Source organism: Mauremys mutica, chromosome 10, assembly GCF_020497125.1.
Source record: "Mauremys mutica isolate MM-2020 ecotype Southern chromosome 10, ASM2049712v1, whole genome shotgun sequence".
Lineage (NCBI taxonomy): Eukaryota > Metazoa > Chordata > Testudines > Geoemydidae > Mauremys > Mauremys mutica.
Genome location: NC_059081.1, coordinates 70,847,378 through 70,870,979, shown reverse-complemented (window position 1 = coordinate 70,870,979; position 23,602 = coordinate 70,847,378).

Below are 23,602 nucleotides of genomic sequence, written 5' to 3'. Positions count from 1 at the left end.
GACTTATTTTTAAAGGGCCAGATTGATACCTCTACTCCTGTTGAATAATACCTTGTTAAACAAATAGTCCCACTCAAACCAAATTAAAGGTGACTTGAGCCTTGATGTTTAGAAGTCCCCAGACTCGGTGGGAAGATGGCTAGAGGTTTTTTGGGCTTCAAAGAACAGCTAAGATAGTTCAAAAACTAATAATGTTGTTGGCTATATTGTCCCTCTTCCTTCTCTGGACAATTCTTCATTGTACTCTAGGTCTCCCCAGTGTGGTTGTGTCAATTTAGCACCACATCTGTTTGTATCCACCTTGTGAGCAGCTTTGTGCTGGTGTCTGCAGGCAGGGATTACCAGATGTGAAGCAGCAGAAAAGATTCTGAAAGTCATCTAAAGGAGTGACCTTTCTGACTCATTTATTTTGCCAAAAAAACATTGCCCTTCTCCTTGAAAGGGTCTTCTCATGCTGAAAACCAAGTGACCCATCTGGGCAATCACGGTTATCTAAATTAAGCAGAGCAGCATATTTCAGACCATTTCCCCATCTGTCTGAAGTGAAGGTTCTCCATTTGTGGTGAGTCATTTATTCAGCACATGACAACATAGACCCATCTGAGCGTTCTGTCTTTAATCTTCACTTTCTCACCATCTGAAAGAATCCTGTTAATATGCTTTGGAGCACATATGTTATGCAAAGGCTTGATTCTGCGCCTATTAAAGTCCATATGAATTTTGCCATTGACATAGCATCATAGAATATTAGGATGGGAAGAGACCTCAGGAGGTCATCTAGTCCAACCCCCTGCTCCAAGCAGGACCAAGACTTCAGTGGGAGTTGGGACAAACCCTAAACCCTGAGATTGGAGGACATCCACTGATTTTTTTTGTTTACTTTTAGAACTATAAGCATTGGACAGAGGCCAGAACAACTTTTGAGTTCAGATGAAGAAACATTTTAAAACGCATAAAGGTTGCAACAAACTGTGGTGCCTCAAAAGATCTGAGGGCATCGTCTCTGTTTGACAGTCTCTCATAGCATTTTTCTCCACTGAGCCCCAGAGAGGAAGTTCTGAAAGCTTTTTGGATGAGATTTTCAAGTCTTCCTAAGGGAGTTGGATATTCATTTCTCATTCACCTCAGTGGGCCACTGGCTATCCAAAAGCCCACAGATGTCTGAAGATCTCAGCATTTCCTCTCCAACACTGTCTGAGGCTGCTGTTCCTTGCTGGATCTCTCTGACATAGGAAACAAATCCATACTGGAATCTACCACAAAAGATGGTTGAAAGTGTCAGGCATATATTTTTAGAGGAAGGGAGAGAATGATTTGGGATTATCTGGGTCATTCTATCACTCCGGCCTACCCATGAGACTTTTGCCCCCGTCACTGGGGATCCCACCACCCTCACTTTTACAACCTTTTAAAACAGGGTCCAAACCTCACTTTATTTTCATTGCTCCCAACCTGAGAGCATAGGGTAACTGCATGGTTCACCTGTCTGGAGGATTGGCTCTAAAGCTGACTAAAAGGGCTTTGAGGCATAAGTGAACTGGTAATCAGGGCTGGTCAAAATTTTTCAGTTGAAACTATTTTTCAATGGAAAATTGGGTTTTTAACAAAACATTTTTCCCCTCAGAAAAAGTGTCTGCTTTCCACAGAAAATCTCCATTTGTCATCAAAAATCAAAATGCCTAAAAAACAAATTATTTCTACTGGGAAATTCCACCATGATGCCTCCTGGGTGGGGGAGGGTTGCCAGGCATCCAGTTTTGACCAGAACACTCAGTTGAAAAGGGACCCTGGTGGCTCCAGTCAGCACCGCTGACCTGGTTGCTAAAAGTCTGGTTGGCAGTGCAGCCTGCCCTGGCTCCACGTGGCTCCTGGAAGTGGCTGGCACGTCTGGCTCCTAGGCACAGAAGCAGCCAGGGGGGCTCCCTGCACTGCCCCTGCCTCGAGTGCTGGCTCTGCAGCTCCCATTGGTCGGGAACTGCGGCAGGCACAGGCAGCACACAGAGCCCCCTTGCCTCTCTGCCTCCTGCTGGGTGCCCAGAGCCCATACCCTGCACCTCCTCCCACACCCCAACCCCCTGCCCCAGCCCTGAGCCCCCTCCCAGAGCCTGCACCCAACACCGTCTCCCACGCCCCAACCTCCTGCCCCAGCCCAGAGCCCCCTCCCAGAGCCTGCACCCAACACCGTCTCCCACGCCCCAACCTCCTGCCCCAGCCCAGAGCCCCCTCCCAGAGCCCGCACCCAACACCGTCTCCCACGCCCCAACCTCCTGCCCCAGCCCAGAGCCCCCTCCCAGAGCCCGCACCCAACACTGTCTCCCACGCCCCAACCTCCTGCCCCAGTCCTGAGCCCCCTCCCTGGCCTGCACCTCCTTCCACACCCCTACCCCAGCCCTGAGCCCCCTCCCTGATCCCACACCCCCTCCCACACCCTGCCTGCCTGCCCCAGGTCAGAACCTTGTCCCACAAGCTAACTCCCTCCCAGAGTCCACACTCCAACCCCCTGCCCCAGCCCTAAGCCCCCTCATGGAGCCTGCACCCCTCCCCCTCCCATGCCCCAATCCCCTGACCCAGCCCTGAGCCCCCTCCCAGAGCCTGCACCCAACACCGTCTCCCACACCCCAACCCTGAGCCTCCTCCCCAAGCCCACACCCCCTCCCGCACCCCGACCCCCTGCCCCAGGTCAGAACCCTGTCCCACAAGCTAATTCCCTCCCAGAGTCTGCACTCCAACCCCCCACCCCAACTCTGAGCCCCCTCTCCAAGCCCACACCCCTCCCCCCTCCCATGCCCCAATCCTCTGACCCAGCCTTGAGCCCGCACCCAACACCCTCTCCTGCACCCCAACCTCCTGCCCCAGCCCAGAGGCCCTCCCTGGCCTGCACCCCCTTCTGCACCCCAATCACCTGCCCCAGGTCAAAACCCTGGCCCACAACCTAACTCCCTCCCAGAGCCTGCATCCGAAACCCCTGCCCCAGCCCTGAGCTCCCTCCAACACCAAAACTCCATCCAGGATCCCATGCTCCACCACCCCCTCCCAAACCCCTGCCCCAGCCCAGAGCTCCCTCCTGCACCCAAACTCCCTCCTGGAGCTTACTTCCCCCTCTCCCTCGCATCCTAACCCCCTGCCCCAGCCTGGTGAAAATGAGTGAGAGTGGGGGGGGGGGAAGAACGAGCAACAGAGAGGGGGGAAGGAGTGAGTGGCGATGGGACCTTGGTGAAGGGGTGGGGCAGGGGTGTTTGCTTTTGTGTGATTAGAAAATTGGCAACGCTAGGGAGTGGTTGTTTGGTTCCCTCATGTCTATGGGCTGGGATCCCCAATCAGACTACATCTCCCATGGTACACCATGGTCAGGAAACAAAACACTGATGCAACACCAAGAGGAGAGACTGTGGTGCATCATGGGAAATGTCATCTGTGATAAATTAATGGGGGGAGGTAGCTCCCTTTTATGGACACCCAGCCAGACAGTAGCTATAAAAATCTCTTAGTAGCTGTTCTCTAATTGCTCTACCTGTAAAGGGTTAAAAAGTCTCACTGCTATGCATAGGTAAAAGGAAGTGAGTGGGCACCGGGCCAAAAGAGCCAATGGGAAGGCTAGAACTTTTAAAAATTGAAACAAAGACTCCCCTCTTGTCTGTCTTTGTGGTTCGATCAGCTGGAGAGGGAACAGGGCAACAGCTATGCTGTAAGAAGCTTGGGGCCAGGTATGAAAAATCCTCGGTATCATACCTAGAAACTACTCATTTGAAACTCCAGATATGTAAGTAGATCAGGAAATGTCTAGGAAGACACAATTAGGTTGATCTCTTTTTATTTCTTTATGGCTTGTGGAATCCTCTGTGCTAACCCCAGGTGCTTTTGTTTTGCTTGTAACCTTTAAGCTGGACCTCAAGAAAGCTATTCTTGATGCTTAATCCTTGTAATTACTCTTTTAAAATTTACCTTTTTTTAAGAACAGGATTGGATTTCTGTGTCTTAAGAGGTTGTGTGCATGTTTTTTAGTTAGCTGGTGAAAACAGCCAATTTCCTTTTTTTTTTTCTCCTCAGCTCTTCCCCGGAAGGGGCAGGATGGGGAACAGGCCTGAGGGTACTCCACAGGAAGGAATTCCCAAGTGCACCTCTCAAAGGGGTTCTGCACTTGGGTGGTGGTAGCATCTACCAATCCAAGATCAGAGAAAAGCTGTCACCTTGGGAGTTTAATAGTTTAATAGAAGCCTGGAGTGGCCAGTATTAATTTTTAGAGTCCTTGCGGGCCCCCACCTTCTCCACTCAAAGTGCCAGTGTCGGGAATGAGCCTTGACATCATCTTATCAAGGAACCTGGCTTACAGAGGAGAATAGGAGCATGAGACACCCTAACTATAACTTCCCCAAGGAACTGGGGGGGAGGAATAGCTCAGTGGTTTGAGCATTGGCCTGCTAAACCCAGGGTTGAGTTCAATCCTTGAGGGGTCCATTTGGGGATTGGTCCTGCTTTGAGCAGGGGGTTGGACTAGATGATCTCTTGAGGTCCCTTCCAACCCTAATAATCTATGATTTCCAAATGAAAATATTTAGTAAAAGTCAAAAATGGAAAAAGTCTACATTCATGCCAATGTGCTATCTAATGTTTAGTAAAGATACATAAACTATATGTAGGTGGTCAGGATGCGCGGTCTAGAGGAGAGAGTATGAGATTGAGAGGTTAGAGTTTGAAACTAGGAACTGGCCAGACAAGTCACTCCAGCTTTCTTTGCCTCTGTTTCTAGGACAGTGGTTCTCAACCAGGGTATTCAGAGGTCTTCCCGGGGGTTCGTCAGTTCATCTAGAGATTTGCCTAGTTTTACAACAGGCTACAGAAAAAGCACTAGCGAAGTCAGTACAAACTAAAATTCCATACAGACAATGACTTGTTTATGCTGCTCTATATGCTATGCACTGAAATAAGTACAATACTTGTATTCCAATTGATTTTATAAATATGGTAAAAATGAAAAAAAAAGCAATTGGTCAGTAATGGTGTTCTATGACACTTTTGTATTTTTATGTCCAATTTGGTAAGCAAGTAGTTTAAGTGAGGTGAAACTTGGGGTACACAAGACACATCAGACTCTTGAAAGGGGGACAGTAGTCTGGAAAGATTGAGAGCCACTCATCTAGAACAGTTAACACAAGACGTTAGGAGGCTGAATTATTTAATGCTGTGAAGTCCTATGAAATCCTCCAATAACAGGCATTCAAAAGGCATTTCATAGAATCATAGAATCATAGAATCTCAGGGTTGGAAGGGACCTCAGGAGGTCATCTAGTCCAACCCCCTGCTCAAAGCAGGACCAAACCCAACTAAATCATCCCAACCAGGGCTTTGTCAAGCCTGACCTTAAAAACCTCTAAGGAAGGAGATTCCACCACCTCCCTAGGTAACCCATTCCAGTGCTTCACCACCCTACTAGTGAAAAAGTTTTTCCTAATGTCCAACCTAAACCTCCCCCTCTGCAACTTGAGACCATTACTCCTTGTTCTGTCATCTTCTACCACTGAGAACACAGAGAGGTGGATTTGGTTTAAGGGTTACCTGAACAGGGCACCACAAATCTGTGAGTTCCTCTATTTGGGATTGTATAATAAGCTGATATGCCCTGTTAATATAAATGAGAAGGCCCTGGTGGCTGGGCTTTGTCTGTGAGGGCCCCAGGGTTTTGCAATTGGCTGGCAATTGTCACTCTAGACAAGTCCTGGATTAGGAGAAGAGGGGTAAACAGTTGTAGACAGAGGTGCCCCGGCAGAGCCACACTAAAATCTTGCATCTTGCTGGGCTCTGCTTAGCTATTGTTATTTATGTCTCAAATTCATGAGCATTAGATTTACTAAAATGTCAAATTATGAAAGCAAATTCATGGTCCAATTTTTTATGGGAGAGGGTGGGGAAGGAGGTATGGTGGTGGGAGACATGCTTGTTTTTCTTGGAGGTAGCTCACGTGTGAAAATGAGTTTGCTGATTCTGGGCAAAATTTTCAAAGCCTCCAAAGTGATTTAAAAGCCCAAGTTTCATTTTCAAAAGTGACTTAGCACCCAAGTCACTTAGCCACTTTCTAAAAACTTTACCCTTAGTCACTTTTGACAAAAAAGTCACTTAGTCACTAAGTCACTTTTGACAATGGGACTTTGATGCTTTTGAAAATTTTACACATCAGACTTGTATCCTTCTCCAAGAAGGATTTGACTACCAGAGGTTCATGTTTAGTGCATTAAACCATTTACTAACCTAACTGTCCCTAGTTTGCCTTGATCAAATGTCATGAAATTCCAAATAGCACATCTTATGAGCTTCCCCCTCCTCTGTTGGCTTTAGTTAAAATTACCTTAGATTAGTTAGCCTGGCAAAACTGGAAAAGATTTCCTTTGAGTTGCAAACTTAAGCCTATTCCCTAGGTAGCTTTTCCTCAGGTTCACACACAGCATCTCCAGCAAAATGTAATATCTCATATAAAATCTAATCTAGCACCACTTTACTACTGGTGGGATTCAATTTATTGTATGCATTTCCCTTTCTCGTCTCCCATTTATGACACTGTTAGTGACAGCTTTTACAAGAATGTTAACCTTTCCTAACTATATTATTCAGTGTCTCAAAGTTTCATTTCACTGTTGAATTTTAAAACTCAACTGTATATTTATAGTACACATGAGTACACGAAGCCAAATCTTGCAGTGCTTACAGAAGCCAAACACACATTCACATCAATGGGAATTTTGTCTGGGTAAAGACTAAAGGAATTGACTCATTGCTAATACAGAATGCTTTCTGTTCTGAAGAGTAATTGGAAACAAAGGAAGAGTGCGTTTCCATGCTATTTCTGTTAGTGATTTCCAGTTCAAATCCGCTCAGTTCAAGTAAAAAGATGACCTGTACAAGTTTCTCCTGCTGGGGAGAATACCGGTGGAAAATTGTGACTGGGTGTTTTTGCACAGCAATTTTACTCTGTTGAATACAACAAAGCTATGCTGATTTACACCAGCTGATTTACACCATCTGGAGGGGATGCCAGGATATAAGGAATTATCTAAATATCTTCTGGGATTTTCCCAGCTTAAAAGACTATTTTAGAATATTGACGCAAGAATTATTGCAAGACTATGTCCCTCTTATTCAGGGGTTCTCAGCCAGGCCCTCCTAACATGTTATAAAAACTCCTCAGCCCAGCTGTACCACAACTATTTTTCTGCATATAAAAGCCGGAGCTAGCATTAAGGGGTAGTAAGCACCGCAATTGTCTGGGGCCCCATGCCACAAAGCTATGTTGCTCAGGCTTCGGCTTCAGCCCTGGGTGCTGGGGCTTGGGGCCCCAGGCTGCAGTCCTGTGTGGTGGGGCATTGGCTTTCTGCCCAGGGCCTTAGCAAGTCTAATGCCAGCCATGCTTGGTGGACCCCACTGAAACCTGCTCTTGGCCCCCGGACTCCTGCTTGAGAGCCACTGCTCTAATTCATATGATTATGGTGTTAGTAAAGTGCCCTGATTTACTGAAATTAAATAAATATATGTACATATTTCAAATTCTTGTGACTGCTGCCAATAATTTTATTTCATTACTAGGGTTGAAAAAACAAGTATTGCCTATGGAAATATGGTTGATTACAATAAAAGAATGAAGGGACAATTTACTGCCACTATTAGAACAACAGCTGCACTATTTGAGGAAAGATGTGCCCAATGTGAAACCGTAAATGTCATTGATGCAACTTTTATAAAAAAGGAGGTATATCTACTATATACTGCTTTAGCTCTGCTGTATCTGCTATCCACAGATCTTCATCTATTCCACACCTGTCTCCTTCTGCCAAGGCTAGTCTCAGTCTCTTCCTCTGACATCTCCTTGTGGATGTTTAGCCTTCAGATCAAGCTTGCTGTAGCTAAAACCGAGTTCTTACCCCCCTCCTCCCCCAGCTCTCCAGGCTACTTCCTTTCTCAGTCAGTGGACAACACCACCGTTCTACATAAGTACGGTCCTACTGGGTCAGACCAATGGTCTATCTAGCTTAGTATCATGTCTTCTGACAGTGGCCAATGCCAGGTGCTCCAGAGGGAATGAACACAACAGGGCAATCATCATGTGATCCATCCCCTGTCATCCTGTCCCAGCATCTGGCAGTCAAAGGTTCAGGGGCACCCAGAGCATGGGGTTGCATCTCCAGCCATCTTGCCACTGATGGACCTTATCTAGTTTTGTTTCTGAACTCACTTATATTTTTGGCCTTCACAAGATCCCCGGCAACGAGTTCCACTGGTTGACTGTGAAGAAATACTTCCTTTTGTTTGTTTTAAACCTGCTGACTATTAATTTCATTGGGTGACCCTGGTTCTTGTGTTACATGAAGGGATAAATAACACTTCGTTTTTCATTTTCTTCACACCATTTGTGATTTTATAGACCTCTATCATATCACTCCCTTAGTAGTCTCTTTTCCAGGCTGAACAGTTCCAGTCTTTTTCATCTCTCCTGTCTCTCAGGCTCATAACTAAAGCACCATCTTTGACTTGGACCTGTTTCTAATTCCTCAAATCCAGGCTATGTCTGAATCTTGCAGATTCTTTCTGCAAAACATCTCTAAGATATGGCCTTTCCTACCCATCCATACAGAAAAATCACATCCAGGCTCTCATCATCTTGTGTCTTGATTACTTCAACATCCTTCTTTCTGGCCTTAGCAAAGAGATTTTGCCCTAGTCATATCCATTCAGAATGGTGTTGCAAAGATTATTTTATTCTAGCCTGTTGCTTTAACCATGTCACTCCTCTCTTTGCATCCAGGGGCGGCTCTAGGAATTTTGCCGCCCCAAGCACGGCAGGCAGGCTGCCCTCCGCGGCTTGCCTGTGGACGGTCCGCTGGTCCCGCGGCTTTGGCGGACCTCCCGCAGGCACGCCTCTTTTCCAGGCTGAACAGTTCCAGTCTTTTTCATCTGGAACTGTGATGAATTGCCACTATTAGAACAACAGCTGCACTATTTGAGGAAAGATGTGCCCAATGTGAAACCGTAAATATCATTGATGCAACTTTTATAAAAAAGGAGGTATATCTACTATATACTACTTTAGCTCCGCTATATCTGCTATCCACAGATCTTCATCTATTCCACACCTGTCTCCTTCTGCCAAGGCTAGTCTCAGTCTCTTCCTCTGACAGCCGCAGGTCCTCTGAAGCCGCGAGACCAGCGAACCCTCCGCAGGCACGCCTGCGGGAGGTCCGGCGAAGCCGCGGGACCAGCGGACCCTCCACAGGCAAGCTGCGGAGGGCAGCCTGCCTGCCGCCCTCACGCGGCTTGCCGGCAGAGCGCCCCCCGCGGCTTGCCGCCCCAAGCACGCGCTTGGCGTGCTGGGGCCTGGAGCCGCCCCTGTTTGCATCCCTCCACTGGCTACCTCTTCTATCAAGTAAGTCCCTTGTCTTCGCGTTCAAGGGTCTTCATGACCAACACCTGCCCTAACTATCATCTTTCATTCACTGCTGAAAGGTCGACTCCTAACTCCAGTTGTCTCATGATGTCTGCACTCATTGCCCATTTGTTAAATTTTCAAACCACCACCTCTGCTTTCTCTTATGCCACCCCTCACACTTGGGAGGAGCTCCCTGCAAGCATCTGTAAAACCATCTCATTGTCGTCCTTCAAAACCCTTCTTAAAATTCTCCTTTGCTGTGCGGCTTACAGAAAACTTTACAATGGTTAGGCTGCTGTTGTGCTGAGACCACACACAGCCTGTCACACTGACCAATGCTGTCTGTTTCCCTGTGCTCCCCCGTCAGTCTGTCTGCAACAAAATGCTTGTTTTGGCCACTATAGTAGCCAGATATGCCTTTGATGAAGCAGCTACAGCAGGGATCAATGAGTAAGGTGATGTATTTCTTATACAGTCAGTTTTCAGAGCAGAGTCGAGCTGTAGGATTCTAGGATTGTCACAGTGGCTACATCTGGGTACATACTCAGGGTGGAAGCCTGTGCCACTGTTCGCCACTGTCCTTGTACCTGCAACCACACTACTATTTTTAGCTCACTAGCTTGATGAGTGCTAGTGTGAGTATGTCTGACTTGGGAATCACACCCCTAGCTCCAGCTGTACATGCAATCTTGTGTCACTCTGAAGCCTAGAAAGTCTGTTGAGTTAGTATGAAGTGAAGGAAACAGCTATAAGCATAGATTTTTGTTCAGAACATCACCAGGTTCAATCATCATTGGGATTCATGGTCTGTTACAGTCCGATTTTTAAGTTTTCAGCCATTTAGATTTTAAAACTAACATCCGTGTAGCATACAGCTATAGTAAGTTGTGTATCTATGCCATGCTAAGAGTCCTCAGCTATTATATCATCAGAGGTAATTCAACCTATCATGACACTTACCCCAAGCTAATCTGCATGCAACAGTTTCATTGGTTATATGAGGGACACAGAATCAATGGTGGTCTGACTGCCACACGATGCAATAGCATGGCCTTTCAGCTACTAGTAATACTAGATATTTCTATTGTACCATCCTTTTGAGGATCTCCAACCAATGTCTCTCATGACTGAAGGTATTAAGCCTCACAACACCTCTTTGTGGTAGGTAAATATTATTATCCTGAAGAAACAGGAATAGAGCCCAGAACTCCTAACTTCTCCTCCAATCCAGCAAAGTACTTAAGTAGTGCTTAACTTCAAACTCCATTGGGATTTCAGGTGTTTTGCCCAAGGGGGTGGACTTAAGCACAAACTTAAAGCTAAGCACATGTTGGGACTGATAGCGCAGTCTGTTATTAAGGTTGTCCAAAAAAACTTCCCACTATAAGCCTTGTTTTAAGCTGCTTATAATGTCAAACTTTCATCATTATGGCTGAAAATTTTCATGTTGGGTGTCCGCCACTGGTTGAATATTTTTGGAAAATTTCAGCCAAAACCATTTGGCTGTTTCTGAAAGTGAGGTTAAGGAAAATACATTGCTTTGCCCATGTTAAAAATCCTGGTGACCTTTCCTTTGAGAAGCTCTAATGTCCCTATGCTTTGGATCAGGGACTTGAAATTAGGCAGGGGGCTGCCTTTGAGTCTAGGCTGTCACTGTGAACATCTGTTGAAATTTGGTTAAGCTATAAACCTTTGAAAAATGCATTTTGCATGTGCCCAGTAGAGACTCGCTAGAGCTTTGCAGTGACGCATGCCAAAGATTCCATCTGCACTGAGCATGCTTCAGCCTGGGGCTGAGCAGAACTTTCCCGGCAGTCTCAGCTCTGGGCTGCTGTGGACCAAGCTGGGGCTGGGGCACTGGAAATGAAAGCAGAGAGCTTGTCTTTTCTGTGCTCTCACTGACTCTCTGGTGCTCTCACTGACTCTCTCACTGGTGCCCAGGCAGTGTGGAGTAGGAAACTGTCTGAGTTAAATGCAGAGGGGACAAACGTTGAATTGAGGGGTGGGGTGGACATTAGATTGGGACAAGAACCGTGTGGGTATGGGGACATACAAATGGGACAGGAGGCTCATGGGGAGAGGAGGGAAACTTGGACTGAGTTAGGGTGGGGAGAGGAGAATGGGACTGGCTGGCCAAGGAGACTGGGAGAGGGAATGGGGTAGATGGGGTCAAGCTTGGAAGGAACTGGCTGAAAAGTCTGTGCACACTAGAGCACACTCCCCTCTAGAGCTTGGGATGGAACCCAAGATTCCTGAGTCCATTTCTCTGGTGTCAGCAAATATCTGTGAAACCCGGTGGCGAAGCGTCTCATCTCCCTTTAGTGCAGATCCACCGAGGACGACAACCTACCTCTGAGATCATTTACTTCATTAGCTCAGGTGGCAGTGTGGTGGATCTAAAGGTTTCAACTCTGCTGATGACCCACGTGGGTGTCACTGTGATGCCACATGAAATTTCGATTTTTCCAGTTTGCTTTTGAAAAGAGACTTAGTATTTGTGTGTGTTATTGCCTCTGTTAAGAGAACATTATTCAGAGGTTGCAATGTCAAGCACCCAAGAGTTCAGAAATGCCAGAATTAAGGTTGCCTGTGCAACCTTAATTGGGATCCTTTGTGCGCATGCATTATGATACAGTCTTTAATTATGTGATCACATACTATTTTTTTTTCCACTGGCTCTTTAGAATGTTTAGTGATTCTGGCAGGCTGCCAATACACCCACGAGAAGAAAGAAATGGTGATTTTTAACACTTTGCAGCTCAGCTGAAATTGAACAGAATTTCACAAGACCAAGAAAAGGCACTTCTGTAGCCTGAGGGGTTTCTCCCTGCTGAATACCAAAGGTTTGCTGCAAACAATGGAGCTGATGATGCTTCTCAAAAAAGGGCACAAGAATGGGAGCGGGGGGAAAATGGGGCCAAATCAGGACCACTCCTCCCGCAGAACTCCACAAACCCAGAACTATGCAGGGGAGATCCCCCCCAGCTCTGGGGGACACAAAGACCCAGGTGATGCCTCCCCTGCTGACCCCTGCCACATGGCCTTGGGGAAGTTCTGCCGGGAGGAGCCAGCCCGAGACTTCAGTGGGTAGAAGCAGCTGCAGAAGCAGACAAAGCACGAACCTCTGGACATTCACACCTTTCTACAGTATGACTGGACTTTCTCTGCCCTGTGCTGACTCGCTGTTGGCACCAACCTTCCCTCTACCTCACCGTCTCTTCACCTCAGCTTCACTCCATCCCGACCCCTCACCCCTCTTCTTCCCTTGCCCTGTCTCCTTCACCCACTGCCCTTCAGTGCCCCCTCTCCTGTCCCTTTTCCTTCCACTGAACTGGTTCCCTCCTAAGTAAGCCCACCATCCCACTCTTCACTCCGCTGGTGTGTTTTGTCCCTTCCCCCATCGTGGATCTGTCTGGTCTATTTAGATTGTCAACTTTTGGGATCAAGGAATCTCTGCTACTGTATGTTTCTACAGTGCCTGGCACAATGGGGCCACATTCTTGGTTAGCCCTTGGGCACTAACGTAATACACATTATTAATAATCCTTTGTTTATGAAGGCAAGTGTTAGGCAGCCTAAATATAGGGGTCGCCGCCAGCTCTTCCTCTAATATTAAGTAAAAATCCCCACATATTTCTCCACCTGTCAAGAAGGAGAGAGAGAGAGAGAGAGAGAGAATGAATCATACAAGACAGATGTTAATCATACGCTTAATGCATGATTGGAAGGGGCTCAGATCCTCTGGCGATGAAGACAGTATGAAAAACTGAACAGAATAAAATAAACTCTATCATTTAACTGGAACAAGTGAACAATAGTGATCTCTCTGCCCCACAAAAATGAAAGACCTCATCTTGTCTCAGGCTGCCGAGAGAGTCCTACTTTCCGGCTATCACAGCCAGAAGCTGCACTTCATGCTGCAAAATAACTGACAGCCTCCAAAATGCTACAGGGTGCAAGGCAGCAAGACAGCAGGCTGTTTACAGCTTCTTGAAATGCACAGTTCACCTGCACCTCTTGTTTTCTAGGCATAAACCATTTATTTTGTGTGTGCGCGCGCATTAAAGATGTGTGGGTGGAGCATGCCTGTGTTTGTGAGTCACCCGCTGCTCTCAAGTACCATTTTCTTAAGAGAATATATTTATTTTTCTATTCTCGGTCTTAAAGATGGCTTTTAAAAAAAACAAACCAGCATTCTTGTTGTTTGTATCACATGTGGGTAATAGCCCAGAGTCACCACCTAATGTGATGTGACACAACTTTACAGAAAGAGGGGAGGGGTATGGGCTATTTATAAGTTAAAACACGTCCCCTCTAGGTATCACCCTGACAAGCTAAATTATTTCCAGACTTATTGCCTTGAGAGTCAGGATAAGCTCATTTCCTCACTGCCAGAGACCCTCTCAATTATTTGGAAATGTCTTTAGGGTCCAAAGCGATTAGGTTATGGTGGGCTTATTCTTTTTTTAGGTAGATGTTGATGAGTAATGATATAGGAATTCCACTCTGTTCTCATCACCGTAGCTAGAGTGAAATGGAGCAAACAGCCAACAGTGAAATTTATATGGAGGGATTTCTTAATATTTTTGAGTGAACTGAGTGCTTATGAAAGTGAAGGACCAGCAGCATTGCTTTGGGATAAGCATAGTGCTGCAGTCAGTGGTTGTGTAAGCTTCTTCTCCGCACTCAACATTCTATGCTATGCCAGGTCTCTGCCAAGCGAGGACTGCCAAACCACATGGTGGTTTTGTAACATGGACACACTGACTACAGACTAGTGTACAAGCATCAAACCTGCATTCCCTTGGATGTGGGGGGCAGAGGCATGTTCCACTTGGATCCAGGAATCGGTTGCAGAATAAAGGATTTATAGAATATTGCCAGGTTGAAAAGACAGCTACTTGTGTGAATCCACGTGCAAGTGTAATATCTGATTTTTCCAGGATATTCCTCTATATCTGCCTGAATATCTGAGAGGCGAAAGAGAAAGATCCAGAGGGTGAACTTTCAAACCCAGCTAAGAGAGCTGGATGCCTAATTCGCATTAGAAAATAATGGGCAGTGGCCAATCTTATAGGTGACTGAAATATAAGGTATTTATATGGCCCCATCACCACAGCATTTGAGCACCTAGACAGTCTTTAACGTGCATATCCTCACAGCCAGAGGCACTGACTTTCTAGTTTCCCCAGGAGTGCTCAACCCCCACTCCACCCATTCCCCCAAGGCTCCACCCCTTCCCAACCCCGTTCCCCTCCCTCGAGCGCACCCCCCCCACTCCACCTCTTCCTGCCCCTGCTCCTCCCTCCCCACACCTGCTGACCACCGGGAGGGCGAAGGCACTGGAGGGAGGGGTAAGAGCTGATCAGCGGGGCTGCTGGTGGGTGCTGAGCACCCACTATTTTTTCCCCCGTGGGTGCTTCAGCCCCAGAGCCAGTGCCTATGCCCACAACACCCCTTACAAGGCAGGACAGTGCTATTATCCCTGTTGTATACACAGGGAACTGAGATGCGGAGAAACTAAGGGATTTGACCAAGGTTTCCTACAAAGGTCTGACAGAGAAGGAATTGAACCTGCATCTCCCAAGATCCAAGCTAGCATGCTAACCACCAGACCATCCTTCCTCTCCTTGTACTTTTCAGGTGAGGTCAGTAAGCCTCAGGTTGGTTCAATTCTCATTATAAGATGAGCTCAGTGAAAAATTACCATCCTGTTCACTTAAAAATATGGACTATCTTGCATTCTAGCTGTGGAACTCTCTCCCTCATCCCTCAATGGTCAAAGGAAACAAACTCTTCAGGTCATCCATGAATACGCCCATACTTAGTGGTATGGAAAGTCATGATCATATTTATATATAAATTATGATGCAGAAGAGGCAAAAGTATTCAATAAACATTTCTGTTCTGGATTCAGAAAGAAGCAGGATATGTATTTATATCTCACAGTGATAAGGGAATACTTTCTATTCCGTCGATAACTAATGTTAAACAACAACTACTAAATATTCAATAAACCAAACTCACCACTACCAGGGCTTGTTCCTCCACAGACCCCTCTTCCCAGGCTCTGCGGGGCTCTTCTCCCCCTCTTGCGCAGAGGGATGCCTCCCAGGACTTTCTCCCTGGACTCCCGGCTCCAAAGTTAACAATCTTTCGCCCCTTGGTGTCAGGAGATTTCTGCATCACCTTTCCCAGTGGACAGTAGGCAAACCTTGGCCCACCCTCTGCTCTGGGTTTTAGCCCAGGGACCCTGTGTTGAGCAACTAAGATCTGCTCCCTCAGACTTCTCACTGCCTCCCTGGACTTTTCCAGCCATCACCTTCCTTCAGGCCCTTTCCCACACTCCTCCCTGCCTGATTGTATGTCTGCCTATCTCTAAGCCTTTCCTCCATTCTGGCAACCAGAGTGGGACTGCAGTGTTCTTTCCCTGTCTCATCTGAGCTTCCTCCCTTTATGCTCACTACCCAGCTAGACTTCATCTTTAGTTGGGGCTCCCCCCACCTCGGCACAGCCAGGTGCCTTAATTGAATTCTCTAGCTCCAGTTAGCCCTTGTAGTGCCAGTGTGGGGTATGTACCTCATCAGTCACATGACATTGTGATTAAAAAGATTAGTACTATACAACATCAGAGCAGTCCATGTCGAATGGTGTCAAAACTGGTTAACTGATAAATCTCAAATAGTAATTGAAAATGGGGAATCGTCATCCAAATGGGATGTTTCTAGTAGGATTCCTCGGGAATCTTCTTCTCAGTTCAATGTTACTGAATATCTTTATCAGTCATCTGGAATATAAAATCATTGCTGGTAAAATTTTCAGATGACACAAAAATTTGGTAAATAATGATGGCGACAGGTCAGTTATACAAACCACTGTGGGTTCCTTGAAAAGGGGGACTCATTAGAACAACAGAAGAGAAGAATGAGTCTGCAGAAGAGAAGAATGAGGGGGGATTTGATAGCTGCTTTCAACTACCTGAAAGGGGGTTCCAAAGAGGATGGATCTAGACTGTTCTCAGTGGTAGAAGATGACAGAACAAGGAGTAATGGTCTCAAGATGCAGAGGGGGAGGTTTAGCCTGGATATTAGGAAAAACTTTTTCACTAGTAGGGTGGTGAAGAACTGGAATGGGTTACCTAGGGAGGTAGTGGAATCTCCTTCCTTAGAGGTTTTTAAGGTCAGGCTTGACAAAGCCCTGGCTGGGATGATTTAGTTGGGTTTGGTCCTGCTTTGAGCAGGGGGTTGGACTAGATGACCTCCTGAGGTCCCTTCCAACCCTGAGATTCTATGATTCTATGATTCTATGTGTTTTAACAAAGCCAAATGAAAGATCATACATGATGCGAGGGCTGTATTCTGGAAAGCAGGGACTGAAAGATACTTCAGGGTCATGGTAGATGACCAATTGAACACAAGCTTCCAGTGTGATGCTGTAGTTAAGAGGGAGAACATGATCCTTGGTTGTATAAACAGGGGAATATCAAATAGGCATAGGGAGGAGGTATAGACGGTATCAGTGAGACCATTACAAGAATACCATGTCCAGTTCTGGTGGCCACATTTAACAAAGATACTGAAACATTGGAAAGGGTTCAGAAGAGGATCACTCTTGTAGCTCAAGTTCTGGAAAACATGCTTTCTAGTGAGAGACTAAAGAAGCTCATCTATTTTGTTTATCCAAAAGAGGCAGCGATTTGTTCCTGGTTACAAGTACCTACATAGGGAAGTGATTTCTGGTAATGGATGGCTCTTTAACCTAGCAGAAAAAGGCATAATATCCAAAGGCTGGAAGCTAAAACTAGACAAATTCAGACTAGAAATAAGGTGCACATTTTTAGTAGTGAGGATGATTAACAATCGGAGCCACTTAGCTAGGGGTGTGGTGGACTCTCCATCACTTTAAGTCTTTAAACCAAGACTGGATGTCTTCCTAAAAGGTAGATAATACTAGATAATACTTAGCTCTGCCATGAGTGCAGGGGACTGGACTAGATGACCTCCTGAGGTCCCTTCCAGTCCTATGATTCTAAGGTATGCAAGAGCTCAGACAGAAGTTATGGGCTTAATACAAGAATCACTGGGTGGAATTCTCTGGCCCATGTTACGCAGGCGATCAGGCCAGAAGACCGAGTAGTCCCTTCTGGCCTTGCAATCTACAAATATATACAATGCAAATGTTCTGATGGGTTGAAATAGCAGATTCGACTGGTAATAGTGTAGCTCTGCACTTCCTTTCTTGGTGTTAACCAAAATCATTTTTACTCCTGAGGACAGATTTTCAGGCCCCTCTTCTAGCAGCTAGGAAGCCAGCCCAACTAGTTATCTGGGACTTCCACTAGTGTAAGGGCATTTCTGGGTGACACATAACGGGTGTAAGCAGCATAGAGCATGTCTTGGGGTGAAGCCAGGGGAAGGGGGTGAGATGATTTAGTTGGGGATTGGTCCTGCTTTGAGCAGGGGGGTGGACTAGATGACCTCCTGAGGTCCCTTCCAACCCTGATATTCTATGATTCTAAGGGGATGAGGCCAGAGTACCACTGCATTTTGACGGTCTGCAGCTGCCTGAATGGCCTCTTAGAGGCCTTTGAAGCCAGGAAAAACTTAGAGCAGTTCTACAATGGACCAAATCAGTGCCCAGCAAGGCGCAGGAACAAGGGTGTGTGTTTGTAAGTGCTGTACGCCTATCATTGCTCCCACCTCAGCTGTTGTATTAACATGGACAAAACTCCATTATTTTCATTTCATTCCTGTTAAGCTGTACTCTGTCTTTCAAAGATTAACTAACAAATAACTTGGATTCCAGCACTGTAGCCAGGTAGATTATGGGGGAAGATTTCAGGTATGTTTTCAATAGTAACCATTAGTCCAGACCAGGAGAATTATGACCGTGGAGCATTTTAAGGGGCATGACAATAATTCATAAAGCAATAGAAGACATTCTTCAGCGTGGAACAGAGATGTGTTTCAACATATGCAGGGCAAACACATTTGCTAAAGTCAGTTTTGCCATAGCCTTAATTTCTATGTGGATTGTGATTGCAAAGGTATACATTGAAAAAAAAAAGTTAGGATTGTGTGTGAAGGTAGGAAGCAAATTCATAAAAAGGAAAATAATACAAGCATATGGAAAATGCCAAAGCATAATAAAAAGCGAAACAGCAACCCTATTCACCATGCTTGTCATTAAACTAGTCACAGAGCTACTATGCTCTAACGTTCTCCTCTTTGTTCCCTGTGAGTCACTTGCATTTTATTTGCAGAAAATTCTTAATGCAATTGGGCATGAAAAGTAAAAGGCCTTTTTGCATCTGCTATTAATGCCTTTTGCTCACATTTCATTCCTCTTTATGATTTTAACCATATTTACATTTACACTGATAAAGCATATACTATTTCTTGTTGACATGGTTCTTGTCATCTGTGTTTTCAATGTCTTTTTTTCTGGGTATGACTCCATATCTTGATTTCTCAGCTTATTTACTGATCTTGAAGTTGTCATAGTGCACAAAGAAAGTACCCTCCAGCACATTTCTATGTTCAAAACAATGCTTGCTCTAACTTTGTAATTTTCACTTTCAACAAAGTGATATAACAGCACCAGCATAATATGGTCATTTTCTCACAACTTCAAACTGAGCATCTTTATTAGCAGGTGCTAAATTGCTGCTCCAGCTGCTGAATGGTAACAATTAACTCAATTAACATCTAAACAGCTGTAATTTTTGAGGAAACGAACAACATTAATAACCACCAAAAGGGGAAAAAAGCTGCAATTACAAATGTGGAAAAAATCATGCCACAGCTACAGACAGGCGTATGCTGTTTCCAGCATCCCCTGGAGAGCTGTAAAAGTACAGCCTTTTTTCTGAGCGTTGGCAGTATGTGTAGTTAATAATATGCATCAGACTCGCTACTATGGATCAGAGTATGTTTGCAATGCATACAGTTTAGTTTGTGACCAAAGGGTTAAGATCTGAGGGCTTGATTCTAGCTAGGACATGAAGCAGAACATACTAGAAATAACAAGATGGAAATGGATGTGTAACTTTTCACATTAAAGCAAGGAGGACTTGTATTTAGCTATTAAATTCTTTATTCACACTTGACATAACACCACAAATATGAGAGCCTTCTGATAGCTGCAGCCTTTACCTGCCTGTTCCACCCTACAATCCCACCTTTCAATATAAAGGGTGACCTTTTGATCTACAACCACACTCTTACACAACAGTTAGCACCTTTTTTCATTAGTGTACCAGCCAGTCATAAAAGATAGAGTCACAGGCACTATATATACACACACTGGCTATACTGATTAAAGAAATCAGCTAGAAGCTATAGACACAAACAAGCTTCCCTGCAGCTCCAGTTCCAGCTTGGTCATCTTTGTTTACTAGGGATCACACCCTGTCTAGAACTCTATCTACAACACATGGAGACACCTAGTGGTTGAACAACACACTGCAATCAACATACCATTAAACACTTTTTTTTTTAAAAACAGTTTCACAGAAATATTCCTCTGAATTATTAAATGTATTTGTTTTGGTCTTGCATTCAGTTTCTGTGAACATTTGAGGGGGCTAGATTTCACTGTCACAAATGTTCACAGAAAGCAAATTTCAATGTCTCATGCAAAAAAGTATTTGAAAAATCTGAATTTTAAAGTCACATACACATGAGAATTAACACCCAAAGTGTTTGTGTGTGTCCAACCAGGAACCAAAAACTGACTTGACTCATCTGACAAATCACAACTAAAAATGCAGCTCTAATTCTGAATATTAGTGATGAATATGTAACCAGGGGGAGACATATTGAGTCAACACTATCAGGGGCAGCTCTAGCAATTGCGCCGCCCCAAGCAGGGCGGCACGCCGCGGGGGGAGCTCTGGCAGTCGCCAGTCCCGCAGCTCCGGTGGACCTCCTGCAGACGTGCCTGCGGAGGGTCTGCTGGTCCCGCGGCTCCGGTGGAGCATCCGCAGGCATGCCTGCGGGAGGTCCACCGGAGCTGCGTGCCGCCCCCCAGGCGGCATGCCGCCCCAAGCGTGTGCTTGGCGCGCTGGGGTCAAGAGCCGGCCCTGAACACTCTGTATAACTATTACACTCCCTCTCTTCCTGCACCTCAGCTTAACCCTGCTGAAGCAGAGGCCAGAGGTCTGTCTGTTCAGGACTTTTCAGAAAGCATTACACAGAGTTAAACCTCAGGGCTGTTGTATGTAAAATCCTGATAAATAGATGTTAGTAGTTCCCAGTCAACTTCAACGCCTATGCTTTCGTAGTAAAATAAAGATATAATGGAGACAGAAAACATTATAAATAGTAATTAGAAAGTTATGAACATCTTTTGAACAAAAGCTGTCAGACAGAAAATCTACTAGTGTTCCCTATACAGTCTTCCCCTGAGTTTGTTGCTGTTACATCTATTCACATATAACATTTGGACTTCTATACTTTAGCACACACATAAATACATTCCACATGGGTAGTTTCTCAGAGAGGATTTCCCAGTGTCTGCAGTGTGGCCACAATATGTGATGTGTGTCACGTGGACTGTTCAGAGTTTGAGAAGAATGGTAGCATTTGAGTCCTTTCCAACAGAGCTGGGAGAATAGTTGATTTTTCAGCTCAGCCAGCAAAGTGAAAAAGTTAGAAAAAATATTCAGTTTGGTTCCTAAATGCCAGAAAACAGTGCGTCCCCATCCATCCGTCTGTCTGTCCCACTTTATAGCCTTTAGCTCAGATGTTAGGGCATTTGCCTGCAATGTGGGAGGGCTAAATTTCAATGGAGTAGAGATTTGAACTCAGTCCTCACCAGCTGAGCAGCCTAATCTCCAGGCTCCCACTCTCTCCCACTGAAACTTCCACTTTGCATAAATACTTTAATATTCACTGGGCCAGAGGGAGCAAGAGAGAATGATTCTGTAGCCCAGCAATTACACTATTCACCTGGGAGGTAGGAGATGTGGATTCAAATCTTCTCTCTACCTGATTCAAAGGAGAAATTTAAACACCATCCCCTCCCACCCAGGCGAATACCTTAATCACCAGGCCACAGAGTCCTTCTCTTCCTTTTTGGCCCAAGAAATATTTAAGTAGCTAGACAAAGTGGAACAGCTTCAGTAGGAGAGATTGAGAGCTACCCACACTGCTCCAGAACAGCTGATAGCCCAGGGGTTAGGCTGCTCACATAGGAGAGGGAAGAGCTGAGTTCACCGCCCTGCGGGGATTCAAACGTAGATCTCCACACCCCAGGTAAGGGCAATAGCTAGTGGGTTATAAAGGGGGACGGACAGACAGACACACCTGGTTTGCTAACCTGGAACTTTTTCCCAGCTGAAACTAATTGGATCAAAATTCACAAATAGCATCAGCTCATCCAAAGCTGCAGTTTTCTGCAAATAGTCTGAAAAATGTCCCCCATCTCTCTTTTCAATCACTTCAGAAACCTGTCAGCAAACGATCTGGGGTCTCATCAGCAAGCAGCACCCCAGCCTTTAGGTTAATAGCTGACTGGTCCTCTCAGGGGCTGGTGAAACAGAAATCTGTAGCCTGCATCCCAAGTGGTACAAGCTTTGGGATCAGCATAACCATTCACTTAATGGATCTCAGTAAAGCTCCCATGCTAGGGCAATACCTTCTCCCTATAAGCCTGGCAAGAATGTACAAAGCCTGACCTTGCTGAGAACTGCCCTGCTCTCTCTAAGAGAGACAGAATCCCAGTTTAAAGCAGGTGTCTGCACATTTTACAGACTCTGTAGTCTTTAGGGGTAACAAATGCCTGTCTCTCTATAGGTCCATAGGGCACACTTCAGTGGACCAAATGTTGTCCTAATGGAAGTTTTCCTTAGTAAGTAAAGCTGGACTAACACTCACCTGTATCCATGGTAGCACAGAGATTGGGAGCCAGGCCTCCTTGCAAATACATCTCTTAGTCCCGTGTATCTACAACCTGTCTTCAACACCCACATTTATAGCCTCCCCACAACACTCGGATTGGCTCCACTCTTAGAGAGTGACCCAGGGATGACCTGGCAGGAGGATTGCCCACCGTGTACACTTTCCACACAGCTTTAGAAACAGCTACTCAGCGGGCCTAGTAACTGCTACACTCTGGTTCTAGATGTTTCTGGGCCCTTCTAGCTGAGTTGCCCTGCCCTCCATGTGTGCAGAGACACAGAGTATTCCAGCTGCAATCCATGTCCCCTCCTCACCGCTTCTCTCCTTTTCTCTGGGCCAAAGTCAGATGCTGCAGTATAAAGCATATGGGTTACAAATACATGGAGCAGGGATCGGCAACCTTTCAGAAGTGCTGTGCCGAGTCTTCATTTATTCACTCTAATTTAAGGTTTTGTGTGCCAGTGATTCATTTTAACGTTTTTAGAAGGTCTCTTTCTATAAATCTATAATATATAACTAAACTATTGTTGTATGTAAAGTAAATAAGGTTTTTAAAATGTTTAAGAAGCTTCATTTAAAATTAAATTAAAATGCGGAGCCCCCCGGATCGGTGGCCAGGACCGGGGCAGTGTGAGTGCCACTGAAAATCAGCTCGTGTGCCACCTTTGGCATAAGTGCCATAGGTTGCCTACCCCTGACATAGAGTAAGATATTCCAACCTCTCTTCTCCCCTCCCACACCCCAGCTCCTGTTAAATAAATAAGTTCTAAGAAATCCTGGCTTTACAACCTTCAGTGTATTTACCCTCAAAGCACCCCATGAGGGATGGAAGTGCCATTATTGCCATGAGGCTCAAGGACACAACGTGACTTGCCCAAGGTCAAGCTAATTGAATGTAGGTTCTTCCAGGCCATCCTTCCTCCCTTAGCTAAATCCCTCTCAGACCCATGCTCAGGGGTGGTGCAGTTGTTCATGCTATACTTGGTCTATGGATACTCAGTGGACTTTATGTTTTTTATATCATAGCGATAAGAGCTTGTATTTAACAGCTAAATTATTCTTATTTAAGGGTCACACAACCACAAGAGAAGCCAGAGTCTTCTGTTCACTATGTCCTGCAGTTCAACTTCTTCAGGCCAGAGCCCCACCTTCCAAAATGAAGGATGACCTTTGTCTCTGCAGCCGCATCTCACATTCTTACACACCCGCAGCTGCTTCCCACAGTCTTCAAACTGCTGTTCCAGCACATTCCATATACTACAAATCAGTTTTAATTAAAAATATGCATAAC